The sequence below is a fragment of the Aethalodelphis obliquidens genome, unplaced genomic scaffold (genome assembly GCF_003676395.1).
Source record: "Aethalodelphis obliquidens isolate GAN/ISIS:26980383/991018 unplaced genomic scaffold, ASM367639v1 scaffold67, whole genome shotgun sequence".
NCBI classification, from domain to species: Eukaryota; Metazoa; Chordata; class Mammalia; order Artiodactyla; family Delphinidae; genus Aethalodelphis; species Aethalodelphis obliquidens.
The window spans coordinates 7,476,344-7,499,061 of NW_020838011.1; positions in this window are offsets into that span (position 1 = coordinate 7,476,344).

Sequence of the window (22,718 nt, forward strand, 5' to 3'; positions counted from 1 at the left end):
AATAATATGTTTTGAGGATTGACTGGGAAAAACACATGAGAATTCCTTAGAACAGTGATTTTATACAGTAGGTGATTAGATGCTATTCCTTTTCTCTATGGTAGAGAAGAATCATAAATACTTATACTCTTTAGTTAAAATTATTAATTCTAGTCTCATGAGATCAAAACATCTTAGAATTGTAAAGGTGTTCTTAAATTACTGATAACAATGACTTTAGTGGCAAATAGTGGAAATTGTTGTAAGCAGTAAATAAGTACATTATTTTGATTGTAGCAGACTGAATTAAAAATCCATGAATTGATAGTAAAGGTAAATATATATATATATATATATATACACACATATATATATATGTGATGAAAGAAAGCTCTTTTCAGAAGAATGAGACATATATGATGATTTGTAAATCACCATTTTTAAAACATTCTATGCTATAATCCATTTAACCATATATAATTAGTGGATGCCAAAACCATTACATGAAAATGTATTAGAAAGCAAGATATGAATGGGGTGCCCATTATCACTCCACATATTAATTGCAAAATATAAATTAAAAAAAAAACACCTTCTAAAGTGATCAAATTCAAGATCATTCATAGAATTTCATCCTCACACCATGGTATTCCTGGTGAGTGCATTATAAAGTATCCAAAATCACCTATGAAATATTCATCCCTTAAATGTTTAATCTGAATCTATTCTGGCCTCAAGGTCTAACGTTCACTTATTGGGAATAAAAGAATGAGGCTAACATCAACATCAAGCAACGTATTCAGAATACGGGATATTCTCCAAAATAACTGGCCTGAAACAGTCAATGTCATTAAAAAAAAAATGAGAAGACTGTTACCTTTTGGGACAAGATGTAAAGGTAAATGAGTGTATGTATTTTACAATAGATAAGATTTTATATTATTAATAATTGAATCACTTAAAATTTTGGAGCAGAGAACTGACATAATCACTTGTGCTGTTTTAGAAATGTCACTCTTACAGCAATATGGAAAAAGTAATAGATTCTATTGAAATAGTGCTGTAAGAGAAGAAGAAGGCTTAAGTTAAGTCTAAGTCAGGAACAATTAAATGTGAGATCCTAGATTTGGTGCTCGGTTTAATGTGATTTTTGAAGAAATGGTGAGTCAAACATCTTAGAATTGTGCCAGTCACTAAAACAGTAATGCAGAGGGGGCACAAGTCAAAGTGAGAAACGATTTCCATTTTGGACCTTTGTGCTAAAACTGCCTGTGTGAAATCAAGGTGGAGATAACTTACCCCACAGACAGAATGTGAGCATCAACTGCTTACAGATGGCGGTTACAAATTCAGGTGAGGATGGAATCTTCTAGGGCTATATAGAGCTAGAAGAGGGCTAAAAACAAAACTTTGTAGCATGTTGTATTATTTTACTTGTTGCTGCTATAACAAATTGTCACTAATTTAGCAGCTTGAAAAAGCACAAATTTATTCTCTTAAGGTTCTGGAAGTCAAATGTCTGAAGTGAGTTTTGTAGGATTAAAATCAAGTTGCCTGCAGGGTTGTTTCCTTCTAGAGGTTCCAAGGGAAGAATCCCCTTGCCTTTTCCAGTTTCTAGGAGACACTTACATTCCTTGGCTTGTGGCTACATCACTCCAATCTCTGCTTCCCTCATCACATTCTCTTTCTTTCTCTGACACTCCTCTTCTGTTGTCAAATTTCCCTCTGCCTCCTTATGTAGACCCTTATAATTACGTTTAACCCACCCAAATAATCCAAAACAATAGCCACATCTCAAAGTCCTTAACTTTCATCATATCTGAAAAGTTCCTTTTACTATGTAAGGTAACATATTCACAGGCTCTGGGAATTCAGATGTGGACATCTTGGGGAGACCCTTATTCAGCCTACAACACACATCGACATGCAGATTCATGGATTAAGATATTTTCTTTATGAAGACTGATAAATAGAAGCCAGAGAAAAAGGAAAAAGAAAAAAACAGAGATACTTTTGCCATATTAACCAAAGGTGGTAACATTACAACAGAGCACTTTCCATACAGCTGCTATTAGACATTGCACATATGCTTCCTGATAATACTGATAACACTCCTCTGCAAAACTCTTGGCGGATCTGAATTTAGTTAACTGGAGTTTTCTCTCGTTTTCATGAACATTTCTAAGTAGAATTTATATACTCTTGGGATGCAGATCATGGAACATGTTCCAGGATTTACTAGATTATTCAAGTACAGGCACTGGCATTCCAATGAGACCACATGCATCCACATATATTACTATGAGTAGCATTTTATTTAATCATTTTACTAATGACTATTGAATAGCTAGTAAGTGCCAAGTATGCTAGAGACATAACGTTCACTCTCATTAAAAAGTTTACATTCTACAGGATTTGACCAAAAACCATGGGTCATACAGACACACACACACACACACACACACACACACACAGGTATTCAAATCTAAGATGCCATTGATTGTAAAATACAGACTTCTTTTATGTAACACTAGGAAATTAAAACTTATATTATTGAACTATACCACAACACTAAAACACCATTCCATTTATATTAAGATAAATCTCCAATTCCAGAGATATTGTGGGAATTAATATGTCCTGAAATTGATAAAATGCTGTGATGCAATATACTGTGTATTGCTGTGCCCATATTAATTGAAGTAAGGAGATTAGTGAAGTTTAACAGGAAAGGATATTGTCCAGTTCTACTCAAAGGGACAGAAGTTATCAGGCCATGACCAAAAAGTTTGCTTTTGTTTGTTTGGTTGTTTATCTGTTTTGTTCTCTTGGCTACAGATTCAAAAATATATTACACCAAAGAGAAGAGAGATAAAAAACTTAGATCTATACTTGATTTAGATCTAATCTCCAGAATTTAGACCTAGAGAATGAGAGAGATGTAGCAATATACAACTGGACAAATGGGCACATTGAAGAGTCAATAGTACTTTGTACACTTGGTTTGCTTAGATTCTCTGGGCTCTGAATTGACTCTCACATAGGTTGAGTTGGCTAGACAGCACTGCGTGAGCATGGGCTTGAAGGGTGAGAAAGAAGACAAAATTCAAAAAAAAAATTGACAAATGCGTGGAAGCATGAAAGAAAAGGCCTCTCTGGAAAATTTAAAGAATTTGGTATTGTTGATACATCCACTGTGCCAGGCCCTGGGGGGGGTGCTCAATATTAATGATGTTACTGATCATGGCAAGAGCACCCTGAGATTCGCAGCCTTTGAAATGTTGTATTTTTGAAAACTACATGTGTTTGTATTCAAAATATAAAATCACGTTATTCAAATAAGCTTTGGAAAATGTAAAATAAAAGCTGAATAGTCTCACTGTAGTCAGTGTTATTGATCATATGGAAAACACCCAATTTATTTATTTATTTTGAACTTATTTTTAGTAATTTACAATTTCAGAATGCAATATGATAATATATTTACAGATAGTAGCAGGGGAGCTGGGAGCAAAAACCTAGTCTCATTGGTTTCCAATACCTAAGCCCTTAAACTATGACTTCTCAGTTCCAAATTCTAGAATGTTCAATTTCAAGTCAGTTCTGTTTAGGAAAAAAGAGCAAAAAAGAAATCCAATTAAAAAGGGTAATAAAAGACCCAAAGTTATTTCTGTTAGAGGATTTATTAATCTAACATGAGTAATTAATTAGATTTGATGGTCTCTGTTTCACAGAGAAGAAGTGGAAGAAATAGAATTAGTTCCTCCGAAAAGAGTATTCTCTCTGTGGCTCTACATTATCATCATCATGCCTGTGAGTACCTATCAGGAAACATTACACAGTGAACAATAAGGAGATAATTTAATATTATATGTCAGGTAAGCTTCTCTGGGAGATATGCTGGAACTATAGGAAGACATTAGGCAGGTAAAACAATGTTTAGATTGGTAGTAAAAATGCTAAATCCATTGTCAGAAAGGTCATGTTCATATTAAACAACTGTTCAAATAGAAGCTTTAAAGCAAGGCTCAACTATTCTGTAAAGAGCTAGACAAAATATTTTCAGCTTTGTGGTACATATGGTCTGCACTTAAACTACTCAAGTCTCCCATTGTAGCATGAAAACAGCCATAGGCCATATGTAAATAAATGGGCACGGCTGTGCTCTGAAAAACTTTATTTATAAAACCGAGGGAGAATTAGATTTAGGCTTCATACGTTAGTTTGACAATTTTTGTTTTAAATGATTTAGAGGAATGTAAGCTATATCCAAAACAGAAGTAAGAGCCAGAAAGGTGAGCAAGCCATTGTAGTAAGTGGTCAAATAGCCTAGGCAGTAGTGATTCTCAGAATCAGATAGATCTTAATTCTGAGTGAACTATCAGGTTTGGCCAGGGAAGTTTTCTGAATCCTAGACGAAAAGGATAGGCTAAAATTTAGGATTAGACTCTAACCCCAGTTGGGGACAAAATCATCTAAATAAAAAGTCCATGTTAAGGACAGATAAAGAAGACGGTGAGCTCATCAGAGTACATTGAGCACAGTGGCTCATAGTGAGAAGAGAGGTACACTATGATAATTGAAGCTAAGTTTGTTTTACATCCCATCTCCTGCTAGCACCATATACTAATCAAACATGCCTGTTCAGAAATTGGTTAAAGGGAATTCCCTGGTAGTCCAGGGGTTAGGACTCGGCGCTCTCACCACTGGGCCCCTGGGTTCAATCCCTGGTTGGGGAACTAAGATCCCACAAGCTGTGTGGCGCAGCCAAAAATAGAAAAAAGAATAATCCAAAGAAAAATCCTCAGTATGCATCAGAGTAAGCAACTTTATTTATATTGAAAAGATGAAGAGCTGAGTCGACTCAGGCAGGAATTGAATATATTATTTTATAGAGTCTCAATGTAACAAAAATGAAACAATTGTCACTAATCCACCTTGCCAGCTTATACAGCTTTTGAGAGTGAAAGGTTCTCAGTAATAACATTAATTATTATTAAATATTACTAGCTTAGTGTTGTAGAGAATATAAACACCAATACTTACAGCCTTTTGGTAAAATGTACTTTAATTTTTTTAGGACATTGTACAGTTGGCTATCAATTTCTAACACAACATATTGTAGAATTGCCATTAAATAATTTTTAGAACTAATTAGTGCAAGCCATTTTCTCTCAAAATGTGGCAAATGTTCCATTTTCTGTACTTTCCTCATCTTTACCACCTGCTAGCTGTGTTTTAGGTAACAAAACAGCAGTGTTCTCAGCAGACAGTAGAGCCTGCTCCAGAATGTTAGCTATTCAGATGGTTCACAATAAGATAAAACCTTGAAGACTATGATAAATGATTTTTATTTCTTTATTTTCATTCTTCCTTTCCTCTTTAATGTTCAAACACTGAATTGTAAAGGAGATTAAAACTCTGTTTGGGGTGTACATGTGAACATATAGGAGTATAATTTTAAAAATCAGATTAAAAATATAATTAAATATATCTTAATCTATACATTTATTTGTTGAATCAATTGTCTGACATCCAAAAATTAACTTTCCTTCCTTTGCATTATTTTATGGTTCCTGGTTTTCTAATTATTTTTTCCTCCTGTGAACAGGGGTTCTTTTTTCTCCAGGTGGAAAGTGTTCAGGCTGCTCTAAGTAAATACCATACATTGGGTGGTTTACAACAGCAGATTATTTATTACTCACAGTTCTGGGGCTGAGAAGTCCAAGATCAAGGTGCCAGTAAGGACCCTCTTCCTGGTTCATAGACAGCTGTCTTTTCACTGTGTCTTCACATTGCATAAGGGGCAAGTGATTCCATTGGGGCCTCTTTTATGAAGGCACTAATATCATCCATGAGGGCTTTGCTCTCATGACCTAATTAACTCTCAGATGTGGTACCTCCTAATACCATCATATTGGGGGTTAAGATTTCAACATTTGAAATTTTGGGAACACAAACTTTCAGTTTATAGCAGAAAGTTATCCTCAGTATTAATTATGTTTTTTTCTTTAAATGAAAATCTTTTATCAGTTATAAGACAATTTAATAACATGTAAACATTTTGAAAGGAGTAAAACAACTAATACTGAATAATGGCTCAATTTAACAATTATTTTGAATACTGAATGAGTCTGTTTAAACAATACGTTTAGAATGAATCGTTGGTAGAAAAATGTATTCATGACTTTCTAAATTATTGATATCTTATATGTACTGTTTATTTTGTATTTCAAAGGAAGGTAAAACTCCTGATTAATTTTAAGAAAGAGCAGAAGGCAATGTTTTAACCAATATATAAAATAAGATAAAATATTTGAATTGATCTTTATACTAGTAAGGGAATAAATGAAATAAATGGTCACACAGTTTTAAAAATCTAAACAGTTATAAATGCCCATTTTTCTTCAAGGAAATAAACATGACTACAGATTGGTCAGAGTAGGACGATATTCACTTGCAACTTTAAAAATAAAACTGTGTGGGTAGGTTTCATTATTTTATTTGAATTCTACTAGAATGAAGTAAAGACTTGAATGAACTAAGAATGTAAAAAATTACATTATACTGCTTCAGTATTTTGAGATGAAGAACAGTTAAAAGAAATATATTTACAAGGGCAACCCTGAAAATGTCCAAATATTCATTTTTTTTCCCACTGACCTAAAAATTATATGGAGAAATTACAAAACAGATGATATTATTCTACATACTGAAAGTTCAATTTAATTAAATAAATTTATTTAAGCACTTACTTTTCAAAAATAATGTGCTAAGTGATAGGAATTTAGAAATGACTCAATGCCTGACCTCAAGGAATTCAGTCTATCAGAAAGACAGACAAGTTAAACCAACCAATACATTACAGTGTGATAAATGCCGAAAGGAAGGGAGGAAGTAGCCTAAAAGTCCATAAAAAGGTACCCCAAACAACTTTTGATAGAAATGGGATAGCTTGGGAAAGTATTCCTAGAAAAAGTCAACTGAAAAAAGTTTTAAAGGGTAAATGACAATCATTTAAGCAGACAGGTGGAGAAGAAGTTTCCATTCCATGTTGAAAAATGTTTCCCAAATAAAGGCAGATATATTTATATGGATCTATAAAATCATGTACATGGTAGTAATTATTTTTCAGGGAAAAAGTTGACAGCTGCATTTTCTTTCAATTGATTTTGGAAATATTTAAATAGCACTGATTTGGGTCCTTGCAAAATAAGAGGCACTCAACCGATTTGGGAGAAAAGGAAATTATTATAAGAGATTAGTGACAAATTAGGATACTTTCTTATTTTTACCTGGATTACTTTACAAAATTATTTAGAGTAGCTTATATACAAGTAAATATTTTTAGAGGTTAATGGAGTTCAAGTTTTTGCAGTTTAGTTCTCCTAACCCCCTTGCCGATAGAAATATAAGACAGAAAGAAAAACATCTATTTGAAGATAATGTAGAATGATCAAATCTAGCAGAAACTGGAGGGGAGTCTGTCCTTAAGTAGAAAATGGAACAAATGAGATTTTCAAATTTGAAGGTTTTTCCTGAAGGAATCTTCGATTTGAATACTGCTCCTGTGGTGGAAAACCATGACCTTACTAGCTTAAGGTGTCAGAGAACAGAGCATGGGGTTGGGAAAGCATTTGGAATCTTATGGAGGAAACTCTGGAAAGAGGGAGTTGGATAGGAGATGGAAACAAAGAGTGTTTAAAAACTGCACAAATCCTAATAAAACACTAAATTTTTCATGCATGAAAGAGAATGCAGAACACCCTCAAAATGTGGTAGTTGAAATCTGAAAGATCTGGGTGGCTGTTTCAGTTGCTGCCCATGCAAGGGAGACACAAGCTGAGTTCAGACAAGTGAAATGACTGCTTAAAAAATAATCAGTCCTCTGAAGAGAACTATAACAAAATGTAGAGCCTCTATAATGACATAAATATAAATATAAAGGTAATATCCATTCAGAAATCATGAGAATGCAAATAAACATTAACATTTGAACAGAGAAAAAATGTAGTCAATAGAAAACCTTCCTGAAATTATCAGGGTACTGCAATTAGCAACTAGGAGTCTAAAGTAACTATTAAAATATGCTCAATGAGTTAAAGAAAACTATACTCATATGGTTAATCAGATGAGAAATCAACAAAGAAATAGAACTATAAAAAAGAACCTAATCAATGCAGTGAGGCTAAGAAGTACAACTAAAATAAAGATTTTACTGCATGAAATTGATAAAACAAAATAGGAGGCTGCAAAAGAAAATGGTGAACTTGAAGATAGATCAGTTGAAAGTATCTAATCTGAATAACAGAAATATTAAGTACTCTAAAATATATGTAATTGAAGTCCTATAGGGAAGGACAGAGGGAATGGGGCAAAAAATTACTTGAAAATATATTATAGCCCCAAATGCATAAATTCGGAGAAAAAACATAAAACTACAGATACAAGTACTTCAAAAAATCACATCATTGTGAAATTATGGATATCAATAGATAAAGATAAATAACTAAAAGAGGCCAGAGGTATATGACATATCACAAACACAGGAACAGGAATTAAAATAACTGCTGACTTATTAGAAAATAGGTGGGGTTTAGACTACAACAGAACAACATATGTAATATGCTGAACAAAAGATACTGTCAATGGGAATGCTGTATCTAGAAAAATAAGTCTTCAAAAATGAAGTAAGGGGCTTCCCTGGTGGCGCAGTGGTTGAGAGTCCGCCTGCCGATGCAGGGGACACGGGTTCATGCCCCTGTCCGGGAAGATCCCACATGCCGCGGAGTGGCTGGGCCCGTGAGCCATGGCCGCTCAGCCTGCGTGTCCGGAGCCTGTGCTCCGCAACGGGAGAGGCCACGGCAGTAAGAGGCCCACGTACCGAAAAAAAAAAAAAAAAAGAAGGAGGAAAATGACATTTTATTGTAAATCCAAACTGAGAGAATTCGTTCCATTAAAACTTGCATACAAAAATGCTAAGGAAGTTAATTCACAGTGAAGGAAAATAACACCAGATGATAGCTTGAATATTCATAAAAAGGTACAGATGTTAAATGTGAGTAAATAAAAAAACGATTTTGTTTCCAGCCAAAATGGAGCAAAAGGGACCAGATTTACCTTCCCACCCAAAACAACAAAGAATCCAGACAAAATAAATGAAACAATGAAACACATCCAGCAAGGTAAAAGTGATCCCTGAGAGATGGGAAAGAAATGAGATGTGCCATATAATTGCCTCAGCTTACTGTCTGAAGAACATAAACTCAGGCAGAACTCAACTACCTCTCACTAGAGGAGATAGATCTGGAAGTCCAGGAGTCTAAGGCAGCCAGAGTTCACAGTGCACAGTACGAGAGAAAAGTGAGCGAGCGAGCGAGAGAGACAGAGAGAGAGAGAGAGAGAGAGAGATCTGGATTTCTGCAGTGTCTGTATAATACTAACTGGTGAGTACATATATGGAAAATACCTGAGTTCAGAAAAAGAACCACCAAAAACGATTAGAAATAACAATCTGCAAAGCTCAGAGTGAAGAATATTGCTTGTTCTCAAAAACCAGTGTGGAGAGCCTCATAATTCATGAAGTAAGAGATGGAATACTAAAAAGATCTTACTTAATGGTTTGTAAAATTAACACCTGGATAAACACAGATCTGCCTCTACCTAATGAAGTTTAAAGACAATATCCACAAAGATCAAATGGTTTTGAGTAACTTAGTTGTGTTCTGGAAGAAAGCTCAATATTCACAGGAATACAAAAAAAAAAAATCCATCATCCAACAACAACAAACACACAATGTCTATCATCTTATTAAAAATTTTCATGCACCCCAGAAGCAGAACAATCTGCCCATAGCAAAAAGAAAAAAAAAACTATCAAATAATCCTAGGTATGACACAGATGATAGTAGATAAAGATATTGAATACATAGTGACAGAAAATATCCAAAAATGAAATACAGAATAAATATAGCAATATTATTTGCAACAGCCAAAAACTTGGAACAGCTCTAACGCCCATCAAAAATGGAATGCTTAAACAATCATACAATAGAATGCTACTCAGTATCACTTAAGAATGATAATATAAAACTGATATATGGAATGATGTGGATGAATATTAAAATAATTGTTTCAGTGAGAAGCTAAACAATATAGTAAATTCTGTATGAATCCACTATAGAAAAGTTTTTTAGATGCACACTAATCTATAGTGTCAGAAAGCAGATCAAAGTTGCCTGTTTGGGGATGGCAGCAAATATGAGGGCAGAATTACAAAGGGGCAAAAGGAAACTTATGGAAGTCTTAGACATATTTATTATTTTGATTGGTTTAATGGTTTGATTGGTCTAAATGGTTTAATGAGTATATACATATGTCAAAGCTTATGAGACTGTATAATTTAACATGTGCAGTTTATTGTATGTTAATTATGCATTAATAAATGTGATGAAACCAAACTAACCAAAGCCCAAGAATATATTTTTTAAAATTTATTTAAAACATATGTCCTAATATAATGTTATCAGTCATAATTCTAGTTATTATCCTAAAATATTATATGTCATGGAAATATCCAAGTTTCCTGCTAATTTCATTGTACTCAAACTTTTAACCATGCTATTTTAAGTTTTGGCCTCTATAGACAATCATTATTTTATGCTGATGTTTTTACAAAATGAAAATTTTCAAGAAGACTCATAAAAAGAACTTTTTTTTTTCTTTTAACAAATATAAGCAATCCCACTACTGGGCATATACCCTGAGAAAACCATAATTCAAAAAGAGTCATGTACCATGATACTCATTGCAGTACTATTTACAATAGCCAGGACATGGAAGCGACCTAAGTGTCCATCAACAGATGAATGGATAAAGAAGATGTGGAACACATATACAATGGAATATTACTCAGCCATAAAAAAATGAAATTGAGTTATTTGTAGTGAGGTGGATGGACCTAGAGTCTGTCATACAGAATGAAGTAAGTCAGAGAGAGCAAAATAAATACTGTATGCTAACACATATATATGGAATCTGGAAAAAAAAGGTTCTGAAGAAACTAGGAGCAGGACAGGAATAAAGACACAGATGTAGAGAATGGACTTGAGGACACGGGGAGTGGGGAGGGTAAGCTGGGACGAAGTCAGAGAGTGGCATGGACTTATATATACTACCAAATGTAAAATAGATAGCTAGTGGGAAGCAGCCACATAGCACAGGGAGATCAGCTCGGTGCTTTGTGACCACCTATAGGGGTGGGATAGAGAGGGTGGGAGGGAGATGCAAGAGGGAGGGTATATGGGGATATATGTATATGTACAGCTGATTCACTTTGTTATACAGCAGCAACTAACACAGCAATGTAAAACAATTATATTTCAATAAAGATGTTAAATGAAAGTGTGATTTTATCCTAAAAATAGATTTTAAAGCCAATGATAGTCATTTGAAAAACCAGAACTATAGCCACACTTATATGGGTCTTTTTAACAAGTAGTGTTGGGCTCACTGGATGTACCCATATGGAAACAAAATCAACTATAACCCCTATCTTACTCAAACACATAAATTAATTCAAGACAGATAATAGGCTTAACTGTAAAGACTAAAACAATAAAGTTTTAGAATAAAAACACAATATCTTCATGACTTTACATCATAAGTCATCAGAAGAATACTACAAATTAAAATTACAATGAGATACTGCTAGACATCCACCAAAGAGGTTAAATTGATAATGGCTAGCAACAGTCAAATGTCAGTGATGATGTGGAGCTACCAGAACTCTCTTATCCACTACTGATGGGAATGTAAATGGTATAAAGGTTTGGAAATACTTAAAAAGTAAACATTTAATCCAGCACTCCCATTTCCAGATATCTAACAAAAAAAAAAAACCCTATACAGTTGTCTACAGAAAGATTTATGTCCAAATGTTTATAGAAGCTGCATTAATAGCAGCCAAAAACTATAAAAAAAACATTATGCCAATCATCAAATGGATAAATGATATGTGGTATATTCTTATTATGTATCAATATTATACCAAAAAACCCAACTACAACAACCGAACCTCAAATTATTGATACACACTACAATGTGGATGAAACTCACTGACATTATGGTGAGACAAAGAATCTGGACAGAAAATAGTACATACGTATGATTCCATAAATATGAAGTTCTAGAAGGGGTGAAACTAATATGTGGTTAAAAAGCAGAACTGTTGTTATCTCTGGAGTTGAGAGTAATTGACTGACAGGAATATGAGGAAATATCTGGACTGATGGGAATATTCTATATCTTTATAGGAAATATGGACTATATGGGCATCTATTATCAAGATTATATATTTAACACTTGTGCATTTTATATAAATTTTATCTGAAAAATTGAAGGAGAGAGTGAGGAGTGGTTGGAAGCATAGATTAAACAAGAATGTTTATCACAAATATTGATGTTTTTTGGAACTGGGTGATGAATGCATCATGATTCATTATACTATATTTGAAATTCTCCATGTTAAAGTGTTTAAAAAGCTAAAGCCTATGAGTTCTACTAGGAAGAGCGTGTGTTTTTTGGGAGAACTGGGTGGCCATAATAATTACTGCAGAAAATCAAGGCTAAAAAAGGGAACTTTATGGAGAATAAAACTGGAAGCCTTAAGAAAAAAGACCATACAAATTATTACCTCTTCTTTAGTACAACACTCTAATCAGGAGGAACATCGATGTGTGAGTAAGAAGGCAGAGAGATTTATGTATTAGAGAGACTCGGGTTTACATTTTTTTTTCTTCTTTATTAGCTTTGTTACTTTGTGCAAAACAATTAACCTTTCTGAGTTTCAGTTTATTCAACTCTAAAATGAGATTAATTATCTCTAACTCAAAAGGTAGCAATGAGAATTTGGCAACCTTAATATATTGTAAGCATTTTCTACATTGCATGAAATTGACTATATGTTAAAGGAAATTTTGTTTTTCTTATTCCACAGCCCACCTTTCATTACAATCCCTGGCCTTGAACAACTTTGCTTTGTATATATTTGGCACTAAACAAGTTGAAGATACTTTTATTATTAGCATCAGATAAGTGTTACAGAAAGTCTTATTTTGTGATCCATCCAAAGTCTACAGCAGAATAGAAGTTTCCAAGAGTAGTCTGTGTGAAGAACTTTCATTTGAGAAAATGAGCCCTAGAGTTTTGTGAGAACCAAGGGTATATATTTGTAATTTTGAATAGAAGGAGTTTCCCTCACTAATATGTAGGACAAAATATCCTTTATGTCAGTTCTTAAGGCATTAAATCTGTGGACTTAGAATAATTTTGCAAGTATAGTGACTCACATAATTTAACTAGAGTAGAAGCAGCAAAGCTACCTGTAATTTAAGAAGATTTATATGATCATGCATATTTAGCAAAACTGCAGTCCAAGAGTGAGAAATTTCTTCTGATGCTGAAGGCTGTAATTCTGAAGAATTGAGCATTGTTATAAAGGCAGCACATTAAAAAAATGGCTTCTGAGCTATCATTTAGGATAAAGTTGGGAAGAAGTCTTAAATTTATAAGAATATTGTAGCACATGTGTCATTTGTTGATACAACCTGCAACACCTTAAATAACGAAGTTCATTTTTATCTTTTGTAATAAATATACAGCAGTACCAGATTTCTGACTTAGCCATAACTTTTAGGACTGAAGAGAAACTCTAATGTCTGAAACACTTTTGCTTTATCCATTCTTAAAAATATATTACATATATTATATTAAAGCATATAGTTATAGTATTATAGCATAAAGTTATAATGAATCAAGTGACCGATACTAAATTTCTTTGGGGATGTGTGTCAGCTATCTAGTAAAAATGAGACTCCATAAAATAATGAATAAATAATTTAAAGAATTAGCAAATATAAGAACACCACAGCTGAGAAACAGGAGGCTTGCATGACGTATCTTGTAATATGGAAGAGAATTTCTAGGTTTTATATCTCTTTATTGTCATAAGTTTGTTTATTTGTTTGATTTTTTGTTTGCTTGCTGATGTTATTGTTTTAAGAAATTATATGGAAGGCAAGAGGGCAATGACAGTGAATCTATGACTAGGGAGTAAGGAGATTCATTTGAGAAATATTTAAGGTAGAACTGACAAAATTAAACTGACTGAGAATACATAAATGTTCCTAAATCTTCCAGCAGAAAGAGACTACAAAGAGGTATACAGCTTATTTATCCAGCTAGTGCTACAACTAAGCTAACAACTATGAATTTTTTAAACCGGAGTTTTGAGGTTACCCAGTGCTAGAAATTTTAAAACCAGCCTTAATGGATAAATTTAAAACTTAAGAAAAATTAGGTTGTTATAAATAAACTATATTATTTTATTACTGTTATATATTTTTATATTATTATGAAATCATAGCCTTTTAAATATGGTAAGGAACTTTGAGACCATATATTTTTAAATGTTCACCTTAGTTTTGAAGAACCCAGATTAATGTATATCTTCTTTGTATGTTATTGTATAGTTCTATGATTGAATTTCCTTTGAGAACTGAAGAAATTAATATGGTAAAAACTTTAAGTAGCATCATATTATTATGATGATAGAAAATTTAAATATTAATATTTGAATTTTATTGTTCATTTCTGTATACATAATGATTGGTCTGGGGAAACACTGCAAGGGTAAATTTTATTTTCTCTTCGAAAATGAGAAAAGGTAGACAAGTACATAATGGTTCAAAAATTTGAATATTATTTTATTTTATAATTAATTGAAATTGCATTTAGGACAAATACATATAATCTTCTTTGAAGTTATTCAATGACATGGTTTTCTTTCTGAACTTTAATTTTTTCGAGCATGCCTAATGGATTAGATTTCAGAAAGCCACTGGGACATTTTTATGTGGTGACACTGTGTTTCCAGGGCCATTTATTCCACAACTATTATGTGCCTGTTATTTGCCAACAGTATCATATTATTTGACCTCCTCCTATATATAAAATGGAGATTTCATTTTGTTATATTTTACATTGTGTATTCACTAAAACTTTGCCAATAAATTAATACAAGCACTGCTAAGCTCAATTAACATTATTGAGCACTTATAATATTGTAGTCTAGGTTCTCTGTTAATGACTTTACATGTATTTTCACATTTGTTGCTCACAACTCTCTGGGGTAGTACTTACCTTAGTTTTGTAAGTGAAGAAGTAGAGACTAAGGGCTTTCAATAATTTGCTCAATGTCACAAGGTAGCGAGTGACTGAAGCCACCATCAAAACCTAGCTCTACTGGATGACAAATGCATGATTCTATTGCTACTCTAAGCTCCTTCAAAGCAAATTAAACATGAATATATAATAAATTGCTCATTTTTTTATGTGAGAAACATCATAAATTCATCTTACAAATCACAAAGAATATAGCATTTTTGGAAATCTACATTTTCTAGAAGGAGAGGTCAAAAGTGACAGGTGGAGATGATGCTGCCTATTAAACTGTTTTTCTGTTTGTTTTTTCCTGATCTGTACTAGTTTTGTGAGGGAGAAATAAGGCAAAATTTAGTTGATACCAATAGCTCGTTTGCCATGAATTTCACATGACAACATGTGTTTTATCCATTGACCTCTAAAGAGTAATTATTAACTTGAAGTAGAAAGTTCTCTCAGTGCAAGTAATTGAAATGTGTTTAATGAGATGACAATAATGACAAAGACTAATAAATGCTCGATGTGCATTATGTATTATTCTAAGGACTTTACAAATATCTATTTATGTAACCCTAACAACAATCCTGTGAGATAGGTACAATTATCTGTCTCTATTTTTCAGATGAGGAAACTGAGCCACAAAATGGTGAACTAACTTGCTCAAGGCCACCTAGAACTAAGCAGTGATATTTTCATAAAGGCTACCTGATTCTAGAGTCTGTGATCTTAACCATTATTCTTTTTTTATTTTTTAACATCTTTATTGGAGTATAATTGCTTTACAATGGTGTGATAGTTTCTGCTTTATAACAAAGTGAATCAGCTATAAATATATATAGATATAGATATAGATCCCCATATCTCCTCCCTCTAGCATCTCCCTCTCACCCTCTCTATCCCACCCCTCTAGGGGGTCACAAAGCACCTTATTCTTTAACTAATCTCAAATGAAAGGAAAGATCCCTCAGTGACTTCTCAGACCAACCCCAGTGCCTACAGCGCTCTCAGGCACTATATAATATCGATCATCCCTTTTGTTTCTTTGCCTCTTTCTCCAATTTACTAGATCCTTCCTTAATGGCACTTGGATGTGTTCAAGTTTCCCAAATCTTAACAATATAATTGCCTCCATCTCAATTACTCTTATAACTAAGTAACTGCCACATTCTTTTCATTCTCTTTAAAGCCAAACTTCTTAAGAGAATTGTCTATACTAATTAACCCTACTCCCTTGGAGTTATGTATTCCCCAAACACATTCCAATATGTAAAATGTAGCTACAACTCCTCTGGAAGATTTTCCTTTTAAGTTCATTATTGCCCTTTGTCACTGAACATGATGAGATTTTTAAAAATCCTTTCTATCTTGACATCTTAACACAGTAAAGTTCTTAACACAGTAAAGTCTTTTGTTCTCTTGGCTAAACTGGTTTTCTTGTCTACTTCTTAACAACTTTTTTGTCACCTTTGCTGGCTTATCACTCTAAAATGAACTTGTAAATTATAAAGTTATGTGAATTTTTGGTTTTACATTTGTTAAGTTTAACTGCCATTTAAAACTATTTTTTTAAAGTGACACTGGTTTGGCAGTAAAACAAATTGGACATTGTGAATGCAGAAATGCATGAGAATAGCAATGTGGCATGAATTTGATAGTGCGGCAAAGGTAAGTCAATGAAGGAATCACTGCCTCTCCACATTTACTTGCAAAGTAGCAGTGAATTTTTTTATGGTACCTGAAAAAGAGATCCCAACAATAGATGGAGATGGGTTATATTTTGTTACTGAATTCTGTGCACAAAGATTGCCTTTCACATGTTAAGTTGGAAATTACTGGCACCAAAATTGCAGAATGGAGTTCAGTGTCTTGAAAGAAAATTTGGGAAGCAAAGATAGGGTTCCTTTGTAAGAAATCCTATACAATTAGCATTCCTGATAACGCAGAGAATGATTGTGTGTGTGTGTGTGTGTGTGTGAGCATGTGTGAGAGATGACATCAATACCACTAAAGGGGAGGTTGTTTGTGAATAGAAAATATTTTTAGGAAAACGTTATCCACTTGATTTCACTTGTATGCACTTTTTCACATGTGACCAAGAGTAAAATATGATGAAATTTATCTAAAAATCTTAAAAAATATGAAATATAAAAATCTAGGTGTAAAAAGTATTGTATGATAGTTTAATTATCCTTTATTGTTGTTTGCTTTCTTAGTGAAAATAACACATCTTACAATTGATGGATACTTAGATTTGATGAAATATAATATCATAGTATATATAATGTGTGTCATTATTTGATTACGCTTCATCTTCTCCTCTAGATTATAGACTCCATAAGGAGGATATGGACTCTGTTGTTTATCATTCTATCCCAGAGTCTGCAAAAATGCTTGACACATAAAACGGATGAACTTTCTATCATTAGCAAATAAAAATAAAGATCAGTTTCACTTATTATTCTAATGCTTAAATCCAAATCTCTTCAGGATTAAAAAACACTTCCCCACCAAAGAAGTGATTCCATCTTCTAGAGCCAGTTGGTGCCTTGAGGTTCCTATTGACCAGAGGCCCATGCCTTTGGTATAGTATGGAGCTTATGCTATTGTTATGTATGGACATTTCAAGTTCTATGTATAGTGACATCAAAGGAGACTTCCTAAATTTAAGAATTGGGAACTATTGTGGCCCACATTCCTGAGCTTAAGTCACGTCATCAGCCATTTCTTCTGACATTATTTACTCTCACAATCTTTCAAGCACTCCTAAGTTTGCATATAACTCTCTTACATCTTAATTATCTGTTGGGTTTAGCATTATTTCTGGTTTTCTTGAGATATTTAAAATGTCTTCCTACCTATCTCTAGAGAACCACTAATGCCATTTCATTGGAATCCTTATACACATATGAATTTTGTTCTACCTCTTTGATTTTTTGGCAGAATTCTGTCCTATATATATATATATATATATATATATGTGTGTGTATATATATATATATACACACACACACCACACACATATATATACACACATATAAGTATATATATATATTTTTTTCTTTCCAATAATTCAGCATCTCAAGTATTATATACATTAAAATTACATCTGATTGGATTCTGGATAGCTTTTATAAGATGGGTTTATCTGGCTCAATAATTATAACCCTGAAATCTTGCTAATGATGTATTACACAGCACAAACTTGTTAAGGTTAAAATCAGTTGTAGTCATCACATACATAAGAACTGGTTAACTTCCAAATATACAGAAATCAGCAATGTTACCCTAATTCTACCTTTACCTTGTCTCTCTAAGTTTCAACAGCCGGTGAGCAGATAAGGAATCCCACTGGCTACTTACCCCTAGAGCAGATGGGAGAATTTTATGCTCAACAAAGGTCCCTATTTGGTATTTTAGAGAGTGTCTCACATTTTCTTGCAAAAAAGACTGCTCCCACCATCTGCAACCGCCAGTGCTGCTGTCTCCCTCCAGGGATTGGCACTGACCTACTCATCTTAGAAGTCCATTTGGGCTTCTATGAAATGTATTCCTGCTTTACTAGGTACTACAATCCCTTGCTATGAGCTACTGTCACTGTGCCAAATGCCTCTGCTTATGTACAAAAATCTTAATGCCCAATGAACAAACAAGGTGGTTTGGAGGGATCTGAGTGAACATTGTGTGATCCTCTGAGTTATACCGTGTCAGAGTGGAGAGGAAGCCCTGCTATAAATCTTTTAGTTAAATACCTTTGCCCTTTTAACTTATTACCCGTGTCTTCTTAGGACTTTTAGGCACTGGAGTGGAGGACAGATCAGAGGGTTAATATTACAGGATCATCAGCTCCTTAATGACAAAGCTGACTGTGTGTAAGTGGGTCTAACTCCTTGTGTCTGGCTCCTTTTTTGCTAAGGATGGGCTGTCCCAGGAGGCTTCTCTAGACCTTCCTCAACTGTTCCTAGAAAACATTTAGCGCTTTGATTCAAGCTTGCCTCCTGCTCAGAACTTAAAATTATAACATGGAAAATGCACAATGCTGGCTGACTGGGTGATACAAAAAGTATATTTACCTCATTCTTTGTGGCTTAATTCTAATTGGACAAAATTCTCCTAAAATCAATTCTGAAAGATTTTTTAAATGTCATCTTTGTGCATCATTCATACTTCCTTTTTACCAGGAAATGTGGTTTTCCTTTGACTTGCATGCTGATATTAGGCTAGAAATTCCTTTAGTTAAAAGTGCTTTTTGTAGTTAATAGTGTCACTTCACAGTGATTAAGACTGACACAGGTGCTGACACAGGCTCCTGTTTTGGGCACAGGCTTGTCTGCACATGCTCTCAAGTTCTGACAGTCTGGTGTAGATTCCTAATGTGGCCTTAGACCACTCAGTCTCCCTATCTGTACTGAACTCTACCTATAAAACTGGGCTAATAGAGCTCACAGCATTTCTGAGAATTAATTATTTACTTTTCATACAAGGTTCAAAAGCAGTACAGAAGAATGGATGTGCTCAATGTTATCATCTCCTTATTCTGTAAAATGGTAGGTGTTTAGAGTTAAAACAAACAAGGCCAAGCTTGATCAAGAAAAAATCCTCCCCTACTGATTTTGCCTACAATAGCTTTGGCACTTCTGTGCTAAGGAAATTCATGTAACTAGGCACAGTCAGACAGCTAGAGTCAGTTATTACCCCACCAGCTCTCCCTCATTATATTCTCATGGCTTGCTCTCTCATATCATTTGGGTCAGAATTCCTCTGACCACACGACTTTAAATTAATTTCTCTCCTCACTTTCCAACACTCTCTATACCCTTGCCCAGTTTTATTTTCTACATTATAACTTATCGCTGTCTAACATTATATATGTATACATAATATATATATATAATAAACATAATATATGTATATATACAAGTATACATATATATTTATATTTTGGTCTATCTACTCTCCCTCTCCAATAATATAAGCTCTATCATGGCAGTGTTTAAACTGTTTTGGTCTCCACTGTGTCTGCAGGATCAGACCAGGACCTGGCACATAGTAAATTTCAATAAGTGCTTGTTGATTGACCAAATGAATGACTAATCACTTAGTTATATCTCTAAGAAGTTAGTTAGCCCAGGTTACAGAACAATTAGTGTTGCTTATTAATGTATTTTTTCCCATGAAAAATAAATGGATTTAAACCTGGCCTTCTGTATATAAAAATGTGTTACTTCACAGTTCCTGATCTGAAAGTCCATTAATTTTCATCATATAACAATAATTTAAACAACAACAGTAACTATCATTGGAAGAAAACTAGCAAAAATATGTGAGTGACTTCTTTGGACCAGGCATTAGAAGAAATGGTCTCTCTCTGTCTCTGTCTGTGTTTCTCTCTTTCTTACACTCTCAATATTTTTTCTAATTGAATGTATCCAGCATTCCTATGGGTACCCTTATATAGATGAGAAAACTGAGGGTAAAAGTGAAATGTCCAAAGTCTATGAGTGGTGAGTGATTGAATGATGACAAGCTGACCCAAGAGTCTGAGCTATGACAGTAACCCAAGGCAATTATTATTTTGTCCATACTTGAAGCAGTTTCTAATTTTATGCAAATTTTTTCTGTCTATATCTTAGGGGATGAGCTCCTTATTTTTCTAGTTACATGAAGCAATGAGAGAAAGAGAGGGAGAGACAGAGAGGGAGAGAGAGGGAATATGATAGATTTTCTAAGTTAAAAAAAATACTCTAGGAGAGACCTTCAAGATGGCGGAAGAGTAAGATGTGGAGATCACCTTCTTCCTCACAAATACATCAGAAATACATCTACATGTAGAACAACTCCTACAGAACACCTACTGAACGCCGGCAGAAGATCTCAGACTTCCCAAAAGGCAAGAAACCCCCCACGTACCTGGGTAGGGCAAAAGAAAAAAGAATAAACAGAGACAAAAGAATAGGGACAGGACCTGCACCAGTGGGAGGGAGCTGTGTAGGAGGAAAGGTTTCCACACACTAGGAAGCCCCTTCGCGGGCGGAGACTGCGGGTGGTGGAGGGGGGAAGCTTCGGAGCCACGGAGGAGAGGGCAGCAACAGGGGTGCAGAGGGCAGAGCGGAGAGATTCCCGCACAGAGGATTGGTGCCGACCGGCACTCACCAGCCAGAGAGGCTTGTCTGCTCACCCGCCGGGGTGGGCGGGGCTGAGAGCTGAGGCTCGGGCTTCAGTCTGGCAGCGTGAACACAGCCTGAAGGGGGCTAGTGCGCCACGGCTAGTCGGGAGGGAGTCCGGGAAAAAGTCTGGACCTGCCTAAGTGGCAAGAGACCATTGTTTCCGGTACCCAAGGAAAGGGGATTCAGAGCACCGCCTAAACGAGTTCCGGAGATGGGTGCGAGCCGCGGCAATCCGCCCGGACAACAGAGACGGGCATGAGACTCTAAGGCTGCTGCTGCAGCCACCAAGAAGCCTGTGTGCAAGCACAGGTCACTATCCACACCTCCCCTCCCAGGAGCCTATACAGCCCACCATTGCCAGGGTCCCGTGATCCAGGGACAACTTCCCTGGGAGAACACACAGCATGCTTCAGGCTGTTGCAACATCACGCCAGCCTCTGTCTAGGAGGTGTGATTTTGTCTTAGGTTTGACAGAAAGGGCAGAATTTATCTGGGTCATACTTCGGATATGTATGTGAAATGGATAGTCTAGCCAGTATGAAATAATGTAGCAACATGCTAGAGGGGCAAAGTGCAAAACATATTTGTTGAATTGTGGGAGAGGTAATAAGCACATAGTGTATGTGAAGCAAAACTGTCTATGATGGAGAGAGAAACAGGATTCTCTTACTGGAAGAATTTGCATTAGAAGACTAGAATTAGTGGTGGCAACAAGTTGGTACCTGTAGTAAAGTTGAGCCAAGTTTGTGCACTGAATAAATGTGAAACTTTTTATAAGTTACTGAAATGATCTAATCTACAACCCATTCATATGGAATATGAAGAAAATAATATAGATTTCATATATCTATTTTGAGTATTAAGTTAGATAATTTTTGTTAAGAGCTCAGTTTATTATCTGGCAAGTGTTAGAATCATAGAAAATGTTAACACTCATTACTTTTATAATGAACTTTCTTCTGTAATGTAGTGGTTGAAACTCTCCACTTTTTTCCTTTGGAGGGGAGTGGAATGGTGTTTTCTGATGGTAGAGAGAAAGGCTGGTTGAGAATGAGATCAAGAGATCTGTGTGTTTTGAATGAACTCTAGACACTTTGTGATCGATTGACCCGCTGGCCTGAGTGCTCCGTGAGGGAACCTAGTTCACTTGTGTGTCTTCCATTCACTATAATGTCATCTTATAGTATGTGACTAACGATTAATTTTTATTATAAACAAGCATATAGAAGAGTTGAAAGAGAGGATAGCCTCTAAGATACGATAGTTTCCCTCAAAATGTTTAACATTGGGGCTTCCCAGGTGGCGTAGTGGTTGAGAGTCCGCCTGCCGATGCAGGGGACACGGGTTCGTGCC